Raw genomic sequence first — 14,802 nt, forward strand, 5'->3', positions numbered from 1 at the left:
CAGCAAATGTTGGCATACACCATGTAAAGAATATAGAACAGACAACAGGCACTATCTTTTAATCGAATTCAAAGAATTCAAATTTCCTTGGAATCAACATTGGCATTCATCCTTCTAGGTTCAATAGAATTAAGTACTAGCCAAGTACTAGGGTTGATATAATAAGCTTGTTCCCTACCCATAAATTTCTGGCCATGCACCTATGGAGGAAATTAATTTCATTTACATTTTTAACAAGTGGGACCAGCTTAGTTCTCTTTAACAAGTAACTCAATTCTGAGCAGACTTTCAGAGAGACACACTCACATATCATTCTCAACAGTCTTGTGCCAAATTTGATTTTGGCAATAAATGTACAATGATAAATGAATAGGAAAAGTAAATGGCTCTCTACACATTTTCTAGACACACATGTAGCCTTTAGTTAGAGGTGATTACTTTGAAATCGCATTGTTTTTACAAGCCTCAAGTACCCCTGCTTTTTCCTCTTGCATACCCCAGTTTAAAAACCACTGCTCTGTTCTCATCAGTTGGTAAACTATGTAATCATCAACTCTTTCAATGATATTTGGTAGTTTTTGACTTCACTAATTTGCTTAGTCTGCCATGGACAGTGTATATGAAAGTACTACACAAGTGGGCATAACTTCCTTTTACTGGCTGATATTGGTTGTTCAAATCATACATGTTGGTTGGTTGAGTAACTCTATCTCTATAGAAACTCTTCTTCCTGTTCTTCATTGCAAACAATGGGCTCCAAGCAGAAGCAAGGCGGTGAGCTGGCAGAATCGTTAGCACGCTGGGCGAAATGCTTAGCGGCATTTCGTCTGCTCTTACATTCTGAGTTCAAATTCCGCTGAGATCGACTTTGCCTTTCATCCTTTCGGGGTCGATAAATTAAGTACCAGTTACACACTTGGGTCGATATGATCGACTTAATCCCTTTGTCTGTCCTTGTTTGTCCCCTCTGTTTAGCCCCTTGTGGGCAATTAAGAAATAAGAAGCAACATTCCATCATTTAGTTCTTGATGAAGGTGGGCTAAAGGATGTTTGACATCTACAAAAGGCTATTGGTTGTTGACATAGATAACATCTTTGATATGAGCAAGGTATACCGATAGATGAAGTTAAACCCTTCAGCTTCCAGATTATGCTGTCAAATGCAATTCTTATTTATTCATGTTATTTTGAATTAATCATGAATTATCTTGAAGCTTTAAGTTGTATTAGTTTATTTTTAGAATCACATTGTAGGGTAGATGTGAGAGGTTGGATCTGGCCTGTTTGAGCTTAAAACAAGTAGAATATTTGGTCCTTGATATGGCTGGTTTAAAGCTAGAGGGTTAAAGAAGAGGAAAGACAGTAATGGAAGACAAACTACACCATGGAAGACCATCGACTGCAACCACTGACTCAAATTGCTAGCAAGTAGAAGAATTGATTTGTGCAGACAATCTGAGCTTCCTGCTCAACTGGACTGTGATTGCCATCAACACCTGATTTGGAAGAGAGACGGGTGAAAGTGTGCCTTGATCAGCTGGAAGCACAGGAAGCCAATGAAGAAATGTATTTTCTGATTTAGTGACAAAATAAAATGTGGGCATATCGTTATGATCTAGAAACGAATGCTTTTTCAGTGGAATGGTGTCACACCTCTTCTCCAAGATGTTCAGGAGCTCATAGTCAGCACAGAAAGTCATGGTAATATTTTTTCTTTCTTCTTGGAGATGACAAAGGCATTATTTCATTGAACATGACTGTACTATGAACAGTGAGGGATACATAAAAAAACAAAAAACTTAGAGAAACCACTCGGAGGAAAAAATCAAACAAGAACCTGAAAATGATTCACATTCACCACGAGAATGTCTGACTACACATATTTGTCAACAATCAGTGGACTGGTCAGTGGGTTCACCATCCACCGTTCAGTCTGGATCTGATATCCTCCAACTTCCACCTGTTCAATATAATGACGAGCAGTGTTGGGGTGAGGAACAAATATTTGACGACACAGGTGAAAGTGGCCGTGAAGAAATTAGTACAACACTGCACGCTGAAATTTTTCAAAGATGATTCGTAAATTCAGTTAAACGATGGCACAAATGCATTGATTGTGATGGAAACTATGGTGAGTAGTAGCTTCGCGTACCAACATGTGCAATTTGAACGAATTATGTCAGATAATTAAAAAAAATTATACCAACTTTTGCACAGCTCTAGTATAATTAATCTTTCAGTCGAACATTAAGCGTTCCACAGTGTATGGCCGACTCGATTAAACATCATCCTCAGATCAGTTATTCATGTATGTTATATATAGTGCTAAGCTTAACCTTTATTAATGATTGTCCACATTTATAAAATTTATTGACAATTAGGGTTGGCTTTAGCATTTTTACCTAGTCACCAAGCTAAGAAGAAATAGCAGCCAAATCTCTCAAATCACAGCTTGCCGCCTTAAATGAGGATGCAGGATTATGTAGTCCTCACGATATACTGAGTCAAAGGATCTTTTCGGTTTGAACGGCAGTTTTTCTAGCGGTGTCATATGAAATTGTCACCCATAATTATGACCCTAGTATCGATCTATTGCATTTCAATCTGTTTTAGGGTTAGTGGTGGGGGGAAGGGTATCTTTTTTTTCTTCAGAAATGTAAATAAACCCAACCCGTTTCTTAAACGAGGGACATATTCATACGGCACATAATGTTTTCACCTCAATAGACGTCATTGATTGGTTGAAATTGCAGAAAAAAAAACAACAACAAATATGTTACAAACTATAGAATTTTCTCAATAAAGCCAAGAGAAAAAGATGTTTTATAAATACATTCTACCAGTATGCGAAGTTTAAAAGTGTTTAGTTACGTGGAAATTATTTTTAAAAAACTGCCGTTCAAACCGAAAAGATCCGAGTCAAAAAGAAACAGAACAAAAAAAAAAAAAAAGAACGGACAGTAACGACTTCAATTATAAGTTTACTTGAAGCAAAAACAATCTACAGTATATAGAAACTTTTCCCCTTTCCCGGTAGTTGCTGTTGTTTTCTGAAGCGTTTTTAATTTCTTACAATAGCTTAAAATCCCGAGGATTATCCAAAGGGAAACGGGGGTAAGCGGAAAGGCTTACCAATCTACCTCTCTTGTTTCACCACCACCGACCACCACCCCTTTCATAGACATGAATGAAGTTGGAAAGAGTTTCCAGTTGGGAATTGAAACCGGGTCACGAACTCGGATTACCTAAAAAGCTTACACGTCTTAAAACTTCGGCACTGTCGTTTTTTTATCAACAACAAACAAACAGTCACATTGATACGACTCATTATTTATTACTATAATTTCTCTCTGTGAAACATATCTTTCTGTCGGTGTCGGCGGCGGCGGTGGCGGCTCTAAAAACAAAAAGTGTTCAGTGCGAACTTCTTAATGCAAGCCTTTATATTATTTACGTTATTGGAGGAGGAGGAGGAAGAGATAGGAGGGGAAAGACGGGGGTGGGGTGGGGTGGGGTGGGAGGGAGGGAGGGAGGAGGTGACGAAAATATCTTCTTTTAGCTTGTCTGAAACTGATTAACCAGCTGCTGCCGCCTTTGAGATATATAGCTTTATGTAAACATTGCCTGGTTGAGACTGGCTGAACATTAATGGAATGCTTCAAACAGTAAAAGCGAGCTCTTGAAGGTTTTTAGCATTAGCAGATAAAGAAAGGAAGGAAGGAAGAAAAGAAAAGAAAAGAAAAGAGAAGAGAAAAGAAAAGAAAAGAGAAGAGAAAAGAAAAGCAGAAGCAAAGCAGCACCAGTGATTCTTCGTCAGCCAATAATGCTGGTCGGTCTGGCCTTGTCAGCCTTTAGAGCTTGACTGCCGAAGCCAGCCCTCCACTTCAAAGGAGGACATGTTGACCTAAATAAACTGCATGACTAAGCTATTAAAACCAGTCAGTTGTATTGATTTAAAGGCAACAGTGAACAATTATAGTAGTAGTAGTAGTAATAGCCGTAGTGGTAGTGGTGGTAACGATACCGTCGTGTGTGTGTATGTATGTATGTTATGTTATGTATGCGAGTGCGCGCGCGCGATAAGTGATGACAACATCACTTGGATGCAGCTGCTAGTTTGCCAGTGTCTCGACAGGCTGCATATCGTAAACTATTATACCTTGGCGTATTCATAGAAAGCGGGAGAACCTCTCTCGCTTTCGCTCTCTCTTTCTCTCTCATCTTCTCCCTCTCTCTCTCTTTCACTTAAGCGAGAGACAGAGAGTGTGAGTAGAACCTGTAGCTACTTGCTAAAGCTTGGTCGTCGTTTACCACAACTATTGATTTCTTTTGACTGAGCCCCAAGGTCATTTCTTCTTAGGGAAAGGGGATATATATATATATGTAATCAGTTGGAAAACAGTGTCAGTGTATCACTGGTACTTTTGTTTGTTTTTTTTTTCTTCTTCTACTTCTACTTCTTCCGTCTTTGTTTTACGTCATCGACTCTAGTGGGATTCGAACTCGGAAAGTTTTCAGTGAACTAATTAAAAAATATCTCCATCCTGTCCAGTGTTTGTTAACTGTCACTTCCAGATATCATCTCTTATTTACCATCACCACCACCAATTACCACTCCTACAACTTCACTGCTTCTGATGACAGAGGTTGGTTTATAATAGGAGAGACAGAGAGACAGAGATCACTTTACTTACTTTCATAGGAATTTTCATTACGTTTTCTGATCCTGTATATCTTCAAAAAAAGACACAAAACAACAATCAAATATATATATATATATTTCTTAAATAGGTATGGATACTTTTTTTTTTGTTTTGCTTTAAATTTTGTTCGCCTTTATTATTTTTTTATCTTTCTGGTTTTGTTTTCAAAATGATATCAAATCCTTAACATATGTCTATGAAACTCTGTCTTTAAACAAACATTCCTCTGTATTTATCTGTTTCCGTCGGTTTTTCCCATTTAACACAATACATACATACAAATACACCTATATATATATATACACACACATGTTTGTATGTTCTCTTGACATATGTGCTATTAAACATTCTCGCTTTCATCAATGACTTTAACAGTTATTTAACTTTTTTTAAACTTTCAAAACAATAATCGAAAGGGGGGGGGCGGCTGAATATACATATGGTTGCTTTTTGCTTTTGAACTATTTCTTCGAAAGCGAATATATTATTTTATGTGTAATGAATAATTCGTTACTTTAAAGTTATTCAATTTATCTTGGTTCATTCAGTCGTTAATGTTTTGGCTTATTTTATTTACTTAATTTCTAAATTTCTGTTGGTAAGGACTGACTTGGATGTACGTGTTATATCCATTGCCTTAAATGTATAAAAATATATATATATATATAAAATATACCCTACCACCACCAATCTTTTTTGCATTCTCCATCTCTCTTATTATTATTATTACATCGGTCTTTTTCTTCTCCATCAAAACAATTTTTTTCCGAATTAAAGTAACTTGCTTTATACTTCGTAGACGATATTGTATAAAGTGGGTCTTTCGTTAGCGGACAATTTTGAAGTAAATTAAAGTTAGCCAACTTCCTACAGACAACTGATGTTGAATAACTAAGTCTCACAAGTATTATAAATACAGATTTTATTTCATTATTGATAGCAATTTTTCTAATTCTCGAGCGACTTTTTTGTAGGTATTTATTTACCTATAGCGTATAAATAACTTCTACAAAATATTTCGAAAAATCATTCACTTCACGGTGGGTTTAAAACACACCGAACTGATTAGTGTGTCCCATGTTGAAGCCCACCACCTGTCATTTGAAATTAGAATTTTTTTTATTGTTAAGGTATGTGTTGACACTGATCTTAATCGTATACCATACACTTTAACAACAAAAGTTTGTATAGTATTGTAAGTTCGGCTTATATATATATATAGTCTTAGTTTCGTGATCAGCAAAGATTTGCGAAACTCGGAGTACCAACTGAGTAAATCTAAGCTGCTTTAATAAATATTTCAATTACACACCACTTCGATATTGAGTACTTCGACATTTTTGTAAATTCAAACGTAAGTAACCGATCCACTGAGAAGACGGCGTGGAAGTTAACATAGATAACAATAAACTGCATTACCATACAGACTTCACACAATTTAACCGCAAGTTTGTTTGGGTAAGTTAATGTTGTTTACCTCACATAAACAACAACTAAACTACTGAACTTTCAAGTTGAAAGGCGATGGTGTATGTAGTAGAGCGTATCGTTTTTTTTTTCCTTTCGCAAACTTATATTATTATTATTATTTTATTTTCTCTCGGTCTTTCAGACTTTTAATTTCGCTCCGAGTTTTTACGAATGAATTATATCTGTAATCACGATATTGTTGGCCAATATCTGTATATTGACCATAATGTTTAGGAATATAAAATTTAAACAAACGAAGGAAATATTGTTCATTTATACAATAAATTTGTGCCAGTGCTTGATCACCACTAGGCATAATTTATTTGCAGAAATAATTAAGCTACGACAGAACACAAACAGTGGGCCTAGAAAATCTTTAAGCTCTAATGGGTCGAAAATAAAAACAACCCCCCCAAATTTTTTTAACCCCCTAGATCGCTAAAAATTAGTCTGATGACTACGAGAGCGATTTAAAAAAAAACTTTTTAATGTTTTTTTTTATTTTCACTAAGTAAATATCACGACTGGCATAGATTTGATATAACGCTGTGCACATTACGTTATGCATATTAATTTCAATAACTTTGTGTGCATAATGTAATATATGTTACACACATAAACGTATTGTATGAGCCTGTGGTTGTGACTTTATGCATGCAATGTACACACACAGAATGAGAGAGAAATAACTTTTAATAAACATTTTATCTTTGTAAAATCGTAAGCATTTCTTACCTACCTAACCTACAACTACACTGACATAAATAAACACCATAACAACGATACAACATTGTACATATACGTTGTATATCAATTTCAGTATGTACGTTTGTATGTGTGTATATATATATATATATATATACACACACATACATGCATACATACATACATGTATGTCTTGTAATGATAACTGAACAGGACGTTTATTTTGCGTAGAAATGAGGGTAACTTATCAATGATTAATTCGCTTGTTGTTTACTGAAGGATTAGCTCTGGTTATACATTTAAGATGGATTAATACTAATTTATTTCTTTATTCATTTTTTCTTTCTTTTTTAATTCTGTTCACAACCGCTAAGTGTTTAATTAATCTTGAAGTAATCTGCCTTCAGAAGGTAAATTTTTTTTTTTTATCTTCTTAATTCTCTCACAATTTATGAATATGTTCAAATTCCCTTTATATTGTGATTATTAGGTTTCAGTGCTTCGGATCTAAATAATTTCAATTGTTCTCTTTTTTTAAATTTTATTTCCAATCATTGCCCCTCAACCGTTAAACGGGTGCTGCAGGAAACTTGTAAGATGTGGGCGGGAATTTTATATTCATAACAAAATTATATATAATATATATATATACACATTTATATATATATATTATATATATATATATATATATATATAATATATATATATATATATATATATTATATATATATATATATATATATATATATATAAAGCAGGTGTAGCTGCGTGGTAGAGAAGTTTGCTTCCCGATCATGAAGTCTTGAGTTCGGTTCCGCTGCGTGGCACCTTAACCAAATGGCCCCGGTTCGACCGAAGCCATATGAGTAGGTTTGGTAGACGGAACCTGAAACAATTCCTTCGTATATAATATATAAATGTGTGTGTATGTGTCTTTGTGTTTGCCCTCCTTTTGTTTATGTAACTTAACGGTTCGACAAATTAACCCGTGATCTCAAACCGAAAAGATCCTTAACCTGACAGAATAAGCACCGGGTTTTAGTCCAGATGGGGAGAACTGAGCTCGTTTTCTTCGACTAAATCCCTTCAAAGGTGGTCGGTATTCCAGCATGGTCACAATCCAACGACTGAAACAAGTAAAAGATTAAAAAGAAGGAAAAAAAAAATGAATAGATTACTTTGCGAACGGTAATAATTCGATTGTAACAGAAAACTTGAATGTCGTCAGCTTTTAACAGCAAGTTGCCCCTTTAAAAGATCTATCAGTCAACTTGTTGTACAGCCAAATAGTCCAACTTTCTTGTTTTTAAGTTTCGTGAAACAAACGTTAGTCTCTCGCGATGACTGATTTCAAAAGTGAATTTTGGTGGCTTTTCACGAGAAAAGGGTGGGGAAAAAAAGAAGAAAAAAGTAATTTAAATCTCATATCTCGACTGATAGTAGTTGTAATTTTCCCCCTCCTTTTGTAAATAATAAATCGCTTCACGATCAACTATTCTTTATTTACACTAACGACTTGCTTTTCTGCTGACTGACCTGAAAGTTGTTTTTTGTGTACATACTATTTACTAAAATATATAATATATGAGTTCTTGTATGTGTGTGTGTGTATATATATATATATATATACAAAATGAGAAAATGGAGAAATATATCTAAATCAATCATCAACTATCAGATAATACCCAATCAATACTTTATTAAACCACTACACAATAGCAATGATATTATACATTAATATAGTACAAATATAACAAGACATAGAAATAGAAATACATACATATATATATAAATTTATATAAATAAGGATAAGATCGTTATTTAAAATACCGATCATATCAGGTGGCTAGCCTGGGAATAGAAACTTCATAGGTAATAGTAATTATTAAAACTATAATTAAGGGTATCTAAAAGATACCACCATGCTGGAAATAGCAGCCAAAACTTGACCCTAAAACCACATTAACTGTTCATACAGCACCAGGAGAGAAGGCAAAGAGACAAAATATTTTGTCTCTTTATTTTCTCTCCTGGTGCTATTATCATTATTATTATTATTATTGTTGTTGTTTCAGTCATTTGACTGCAACCTTACTGGAACACCGCATTAAAATATAAATATGTGTTTACAGTGTAAGTATGTATGTATATAGTGTGTGTGTGTGTATATATATTTTATCATTTTCAGCTCAAACCTGTGGCCATGATGGGGCACCACCGTTTTGCTACACTTATTATTGAGAGCCTCCTTTGATATGTGACATTTGGTGAATAAGGAAGTTTGATGTCGCTGTCCTCATTTGAGCCTCCTGCCGCAAGTTGGGTTCATCTGGGACTCTTGAGTGGAAGAGGCCCAGTTTTGGAGAATATTAGAAACCCTGGCTGTTGCAGTAACTGGTCCTGAAGCACGATGGCATTGTTGGAATCTTTGGCACTGTGTAGTGGTGACCAGTTCTGGCATTTGTATAGCTTTCAGTGCCAAAATTTGGCACATTCCCTTCCAGGATCTTCCATATATATATATATTACTGCATATCACTCCTGCCTTCACTCCAAGGAGTAGTGTCTTAGCTATTTCAGCCTTTCCCAGTAGCTGAGCTGTTGCAATGAGACGATTTTCTTAGTGAAGCTTCGCTGGTTTGCTTCAAGGTCTACTGTTAATTTTACACTGTGGGGTGACCACAGTTGGGAGCAGTAGTCAAGGCGGCTGAGGACAAATGTCCTCCACAGGACCATCATGGTTTCTTTCTCTCTGGTTCTGAAGGTTCTCAGGATCCATCCATCCAGTACTTTCTCCCCATCTTGGTAATGTGCACTTGGAATCCCTCCTGGGCTAGTGTAACCTGTAAGTTTTTTGTTCAGTTTTGGGTGTTGGTAGAGCAAGGTTAGGAATTTTCTGGCATTGAACTGCATATTGTCCTCAGCCCATCAGTAAATTGTGTCAAACTCCTGCTGCTAGAGTTTTGTATTTTCTGGGCAGCTGAAGGCATATCTGAGAGGGTCAGACAATGCTCTGTGGAACACCACTCACTATTTGTGTTTTCTTTGAGGTAGCTCAATTACTTCAACATCCAATCATAGTGCTGTAGGAGCTGGGTCAGGCAGCTCCTACCTGGTCAAAAACGATGCTGGGTATCACTCAGCAAGTTGTTTTCTTAAAGGAAAAGCAGTGGTCCCAAGATAGTACCCTGTGGAACACAACTCACTATTTGTGTTTTCTTTGAGGTGCCTGATTTTTATCCTTCAGAAAGTCATGTAACCACTCTCCAAGTTTCCAGCTATGCGAAGATCATGCAGTTTGAGGCATATCATACCATGATTGACTTTATCAAAAGCTTATGCAAACGTATATTATGTCCACATTTGAGTTGTTGAATAACTTCCTCAACACCTAGTCAATGCTGTAGGAGATGGGTTGAGTCGAAAACCATGCTGGGTATCACTCAGCAAGTCATTTTCTTCAAGGAATGTGATTAGTTTCCCTCTTTTCATTCCATGACTTTGCTGGTGTGTGAAGTCAGAGAAATATACCTATAATTTTCGGAATCTACTCTGCTTCCACCTTTATGGCTTGGGTATATTGTTCCCACCTTCACTTGCCATTTGCAAGGAAACTCTGAAAGAGAATCTGTAGTAGTTTTGTCAGGGCATGTTTACACGATTTGAGGAGGATTGCTGAGAAACCAGCAGGGTTTGCATCCACTTCATCTATGGCTAGTATTATATCTTCTTGACTAATGTCGATGTAATCCATCGTAACTGCCTCATTGGTTATAGGTGAGGCAGCAAAGAAATCCACTGGTTCATTCGCTTGTCTGTTCCAATGGGGTGGTAAAGACACCTTTGAACTGGTCATTCAGTACCTCACTGATCCTGGTTGGGTTACTTGAGGGAGCCATCCTTCTGGAAGAGGGGTCCAATTTTGCAGTGTACTGAGCCTGTTTATCTGGCCTGTTATATATATATATATATATATATATATATATTATGTATCTACTACATATGTGAAAAATCGGTGTGTGTTTGTTTGTGGCATTGTTAGCTAACTCCTCCTACGTTGTTTTATTGATTTTGATGAAACTTGACATGTGAGTAGAACTCATGTCTGGAAACCTTATGGCATACTTAGATTGTTGAAAAAATCGATAATATGGACCCTGGAAGAGACCTTTATATCTACCTGATATAACTAATTTTTTAAACTCCCAAGGGAAATAACCCATAGCACCTGCACAATATTTTTTTAAACCCATTTCATTGTCTATGTTTGATTACTTTGAATATTGAATTTTTGTGTGTCCTGTTTAAGCAGCAGAAAATTCAACAAAACCTGTTACTCTGAGTTTCTGCTGCTTTAAATAAAGCATATTACTCTACCACTGGTATTTGAGTACTCTTTTTTCCACCTTGTTTCACATTTATGTGTTTACTCCGGTATATATATATATCATATATGTCCTATATAATATATATGTGTATATATTATATATGTGCTATGTATATGCTATATATATATATTTGTGTATATATAGCATATATATATCTACATCTTTTACTTCATTAGTCGAGCAAATCGACCCCAGGACTTATTTGTAAACCTAGTACTTATTCTAAATTACGGGGACGTAAACACAATCAGCATCGGTTGTCATATACACACATATACATATATGTTTCCGTCTATCAAATCCACCCGAGGCTACAGCAGCCCAAGGTGCCACGCAGTGAGGCTGAACCCGGAACCATGTGGATCGTAAGCAAGCTACTTACCACACAGCCACTCCTACGCCTACGTGTGTGTATATATATATATGCTATTATATATATATATATATATATATATATAAGATTAATTTCAAGATTAATCAGCCGAAATTACTACGATGATCCGGTTCTTGACTGAAGACTGAGGGTTTCGAATGTCCTGTCCGTGTTTATTGTATCGTCTTCTTGAGTTATACGTTCTTGTCCATGTTGTATTTTTCTACATACCTTAATATATATATATATATATATATATATATATGCTATATATAGGCGCAGGAGTGGCTGTGTGGTAAGTAGCCTGTCTACCAACCACATGGTTCCGGGTTCAGTCCCACTGCGTGGCACCTTGGGCAAGTGTCTTCTACTATAGCCTCGGGCCGACCAAAGCCTTGTGAGTGGATTTGGTAGACGGAAACTGAAAGAAGCCCGTCGTATATGTGTGTATATATATGTATGTGTGTCTGTGTTTGTCCCCATAGCATTGCTTGACAACCGATGCTGGTGTGTTTATGTCCCCGTAACTTAGCGGTTCGGCAAAAAAGACCGATAGAATAAGTACTGGGCTTACAAAAGAATAAGTTCCGGGGTCGAGTTGCTCGATTAAAGGCGGTGCTCCAGCATGGCCGCAGTCAAATGACTGAAACAAGTAAAAGAGAAAGAGAAAATGCTATATATATATATATATATATATATATATAATATATATGCTATATATAGGCGCAGGAGTGGCTGTGTGGTAAGTAGCCTGTCTACCAACCACATGGTTCCGGGTTCAGTCCCACTGCGTGGCACCTTGGGCAAGTGTCTTCTACTATAGCCTTGGGCCGACCAAAGCCTTGTGAGTGGATTTGGTAGACGGAAACTGAAAGAAGCACGTCGTATATGTGTGTATATATATGTATGTGTGTCTGTGTTTGTCCCCATAGCATTGCTTGACAACCGATGCTGGTGTGTTTATGTCCCCGTCACTTAGCGGTTCGGCAAAAAAGACCGATAGAATAAGTACTGGGCTTACAAAAGAATAAGTTCCGGGGTCGAGTTGCTTGATTAAAGGCGGTGCTCCAGCATGGCCGCAGTCAAATGACTGAAACAAGTAAAAGAGAAAGAGAAAATGCTATATATATATATATATATATATATATATATATATATATATGCTATATATATATATAACATTCCTCAGTCATTTTTATTGTTGTAGTATTCATGACCGCATGTTAGTAAGTTATTTAAACTCGTTTTCGTTTGGATTTGTGATGCTACTGAGATGCAACAATTATTTCCATATTCACATTGTAAAACTGTATTTTCCCCCTCAAGTTCAGCATTTTCTCTTTCACACGCACACTTTTCTCTCTCTCACTTTCTGCTTTTTGTTTTGTTTTTACTCTACCCAACTATCTTTTAACATCTGTGTTTTCAATACCTCGTAAGAAGAAGAAATGTTGCTATGGAAATATTGTTTCAATAAAGGTGAGTATGGAAAGATCAGATGTCTTTAAGAAAATAAATGGGAAGGAAGACAGAAAAAACAAACGGTTATTCGAACGAAGAAGCATCTAGTTGTTTTGTCAGACGTTCACAGTAACCTGGTTTGTTTTCTGCTGTTAATTAGCCTCTGCTTCCTTCCCTACTTAGCTGAGAGTTAGCTGTGAGTTTGACAGAGAGCCTTGACCCGAGCTGACTCCTCACACTGCCAATCTTTGTTCTATCACAATTTCAAGCAAACATTTCTCTGCAAACCAGCCTCGTGTTCCAGCTTGCTTAACAATTTGGTTTTTTTTTGCTATTTTCCAAGTCCAAGATAGAGGGGGGGGGGAAATTCCTCGCTTTTTTTTTCTCTCTTTCTCTCTCTTATTTTCCTTCCTGTTTTGTTCTTCGGGTTAGAGGGAGGAAGATGGAAAAAAAAATATTTCGGTTGAAATTTATCTCTGTACCTCTCAGTCAAGTACCTTAAGCATTTTTATTTGTATATCATCTAAATGTTAGCAAGTCTACTAACTTGCTTTAATGTTTTTCTTTCTATCTTTATTTCTTTTTTGTTTTTGTATCATATCTGTGCCAGATAAAAGATTATTCATTAAATTATATATATATATATTCTTGGTGGTTTCTTGTACCTTTAGCATCGTGTGTGTAACTGTCTGCATGTGTTAGCTTACAATTCTGATCACGCTGATTTACGATTCTGGCCCAGACCATCCACCTGTTCAGGAACCAAATTTGCTTACGGGGTGCAAACAAGGTCTTGTTTTTTTTTGTTGTTTTTTTTTTTAATTATTGTTTATTTCTGTTCTTTCTTCTTTCAAAAGAAACCTAACTTCTAGCTACGTTTTACGAATCACTTTTTATATACACAAGTTTTCTAATGCTGAGAAAATAAGTCGTAACGCAAATTTTGATTTTGAAACCGCCCCAGAATTTTGCCGAGGTGCGATTACACCACCTTTCCCGGACTCGTGAGACCGTCCCTCATTTATATGCCTTTCATATTTAGGCAGCAAGTGGGTGTAATTTAAAGTAGACTTGGCTGCTATTTCTAGCATATCTAGTGACTTGCTCGGCATAAACGTGTGGTTGGTAGAAGGACTTGGGGTTTTTTTTTTTATATTTCATTGGTGAAACCACTGCTTTTTACGTGTCTAATTCACAATAGTCACTCTGGTTATTGCATTTATTTATTAACTTGACATTATACAAACTGCTGTTTATGCTATTTACAGTGCTTATCGGTTTACTTGTGTGAGTAATATTGAATCAACTTATCTGATAAACTAGTCTTTTTTGACATGTTTACGAGCACATAGGGCCCCACCCTCATTGTGTACAAAAGATAGCTATTGTCGTTAGTTAAATAGTTTTGGAGAGCCAAGGAGTGCCAAATAGTAGGAAGTAACTCTTTGCTGGCATACAAATATTATTTTATCTATTTTACACATTTTCGCTTCATTCTTCTTTAATTCTCCCACTTGTTTGGATTTTGCAAACAATTTTTTTACTGATTCTTATCCAAATTAATTGATTTATTATTATTCTTTTCTGATTGAAATAGACACAGTGTATTCGTAGTTGACTAAGAAATGTGTTTACAATCTTTAGGCCTTTAAAAGAGAGAAAGAGTGTGTGCGTGTGAAATTGGCTCTGATCAATCAAACTT

The 14,802-nt window shown here is 36.1% G+C and overlaps 1 protein-coding gene across 6 annotated transcripts in view; it reads left to right on the plus strand.

Moving 5' to 3' along the window:
* LOC115219521 (probable JmjC domain-containing histone demethylation protein 2C) overlaps nucleotides 1-14,802 on the plus strand; it is a 321,052-nt gene that overhangs the window by 141,764 nt on the left and 164,486 nt on the right. Inside the window, exon 1 of one of the 6 annotated variants that reach the window (XM_036509011.1) lies at nucleotides 13,049-13,118. The exons of the other annotated variants lie outside the window; for them this stretch is intronic. The gene's annotated coding sequence lies outside the window, so the exon portion shown is untranslated. Of the gene's footprint in view, nucleotides 1-13,048; nucleotides 13,119-14,802 lie in introns of those variants that run through there. 6 annotated transcript variants of the gene reach the window in all.

This window comes from Octopus sinensis, linkage group LG14, assembly GCF_006345805.1.
Source record: "Octopus sinensis linkage group LG14, ASM634580v1, whole genome shotgun sequence".
NCBI classification, from domain to species: domain Eukaryota; kingdom Metazoa; phylum Mollusca; class Cephalopoda; order Octopoda; family Octopodidae; genus Octopus; species Octopus sinensis.